Raw genomic sequence first — 2,881 nt, 5'->3', positions numbered from 1 at the left:
GGCCAGCGGCAGAGATCGTGTTGGCTATCGCATTGAGCCGAGGCTTTACTGTATGGCAAGCAAACAACTGTTGATTGATTAATCATTGCTGGTAATTTGATTTTGTGCCTTTTTGGCGTTACCGTTACGCTGCTCCCCTGCTTAGCTGCGGCTCTAGACAAGCCCCTTTTCAGCGCTTTGATTGATTGTTTCATTGCATTTGAGCTTTTTGGCATATTCACCTGGCTCCCCCCTAGACATGGGCATACATATGTCGTGTAACAACAGTCCGTCATAATGTGTCCACTGCGCTCACTTATGCATTTTCGCCATGTCAGCTTAGCTGTCAAAATCCTTGAGCCCAAACTTCAACTCCAACTCCAACTCCAATTCGCATCGAGCCATATGGCCGGCACACTTCTCTCGCAGACTGATTAAAATCTGATGGCAGCCGACGTTGACAGTTTTTGTCAGCCGATCGACGAGGAGTGGAGTGCTGTATGCTAATCGCTTAATGTGTCTATATAATTTAATATTCAATTGTTCACAATATCGCATATGAATAATTATCAAGTCTAGACTACTGTTAACTGATCTTAATTGCAGTGGCTGCTCTAATATATTCATGACGTGCCCACTTCGCCTCTTCTTTCAGCTTTGATTCAAGAGTTTCTGATTCAAAACAATAAACATCGTTCCATATTCTGCTCGAAATTCGAGCTATCAATATCTAAACAGTTGTCGATCAACCTCGCTTGAGTGCTTTCAATGTAAGCCGATCTATTAATCTTTTAGCTTATCCATAAATACAAGACTTGATCGATAAAGAGTGGTTACAATGTCTGATCAGTCACTGATCAAACAATTCTTTAGCTTACGATCATTAGAGAACTATCAGTATGTGCTGCTCGAGCAATTATTTAGTTTCCCTAGACGCGATCGTTCAAGAGCAGTTATCGATCAAGCATGATCATGAGAACGTGAACGTTAGAGAGGCGGGTGTCCACGTGTTGGCACTTGTTGTGCGTTGTTAGTTGAATTTGGCATGTGGCCGAAAGCTGTGCTCGTTGTTGTTGTTGTTGTTGTTGTTGTTGCTGATCGGGAGCCAACTGGAGGCAGTAAATCATTTGCCAGCGTCAACAACTTGTCAACAGGCCAAGCCAACCAAAAGCCATTGACTCGCAACGAGAGCTTGGAGAGGTTTTCGCTGTTGACTGTCCGACGATCGACAATCGACGTTCGACATTCGACATTCGACGATCGGCGATCGGTAGTCGGCTGCAGTTTTGGTCCAGTCATGGCTCATGTTGCATATAAATGGTGCTTAATGAGCTCGTGCCAAATAGAATTGTCAGGCGCCTAGGCTACACTAGCCCCCTCCAGCCCCTCCACCGCTGCCTCTGTAGATAGCTTGTTCGTGTTGCGCTCAAATTGCTGTTAGAATTCCACAATTTTATGGCTGGGCATTTGATTTGATCACGATTTTTGCAGAGTCTGGCATATGTAAACCAAATATGGTCGAATGACGCTTGGGGCGCGGCAGGTGCCCAGGCCCCGTCGCCTGGTTATGGATGGAACGACGCTTTCCCACGCGCATAGCGCTAGCAGCAACAACAACAACAACAACAACAACAATAGGAGAAAAAAGTGGAGTCCTATTGTTTATTTTTGGGGTGCAATCTGCCATCTTGGCAGCCAGAGAGTCGCCGAGTACAGCGCACTAACAAGCTGCGTTTCGCCTTTATTATTTTTAATTGGACTGATTTCGAGCTATAGATACATTTGTATCCAGTGACATATGCAGCGACTGCCATTCCAGCCAATCATCCTAGGCCATCATCAATCCCAGCCAAGACTGTACTCCCAGCTGCTGCCGCCTCTTGACCAGCTACGGACTCGCGTTTTGTTGCAGCTGTGTCCAAGTCCAAGTCGAAGGGTTGCCTCTAGGGTTGCTGCTCAAACATTCCCACGATGCTGACAGCCAAATGAGAAGAAAAAAAATCAAATCAGCTGCACTTTTTTCGCGCAGTTTTTCTGCGTCCTTGGCGCCAGCCTCTAGTCGAGGGGTGCGCCTCGTTTAGGGGTTGGGCTGCATGCTCGTTGATGACACGCTGTGACATTGTGACGTCATCGTCAATATTTGCATTGCTTTGGGAAAAATGTTGTTCTAATGATGAGGGCAACTCAACGCCTTCTTTGGCCATTTGACTTGGGCACAGCCACAAAAGACTTTCTGCTCTCTGGGCAACGCCTCGAATATATATTTGTATGTATATATATATATATATATATATATATATGTATTTATACCCGCATTTAACTAACTAATGATTGAAATATGTTTCAAAGAACCAAGCAAAGATTTCTGTTAGTTTCTATTGTGTGCTTCTGCTTAGCTGTGTCCTAACAGAGGCTTAACAGCGCTGCTGTAAATAACAGACTTTGGGTTGGAAGGCATTTAAGTTCTGTTAACAGTCTTATTGGACTTAACAGCAGCTTTTATTAACAGCAGCTGTACATTTAGCTGATTGCAACTTGCAAAATCTATTAAAATTAAAATTTTATGCGTAGATGTTCAGGATAATAGCAAATTTTCAATTATTGATTTTATGACAATATCTGAAAGGAAATTTTCGTAATTTTAAATTTACAGCATATTTTTTGAGCTATTCTCCCACACTTTCACAGCTGCAACTAGTCTCTGAAGCACCCATAAACTGCCACACAGTAAATATTTTAAGCGTACAAATTCTTTGTTGTCTCTTGCAATTAGTTGCCGGCTGCGCAGCAGTTCACACGAGGCAGCTGCCAAGCGATCATGGAACGCAGCTCTAGCTGTGATTTTGAGTAATCATCGTGAGGCGGATATTCAACAAGAATATATATATATATATAAATATAT

This window comes from Drosophila hydei, unplaced genomic scaffold, assembly GCF_003285905.1.
Source record: "Drosophila hydei strain 15085-1641.00,03,60 unplaced genomic scaffold, DhydRS2 tig00008135-arrow-pilon, whole genome shotgun sequence".
Taxonomy (NCBI): Eukaryota; Metazoa; Arthropoda; class Insecta; order Diptera; family Drosophilidae; genus Drosophila; species Drosophila hydei.
Note: the sequence above shows the minus strand (reverse complement) of the source record.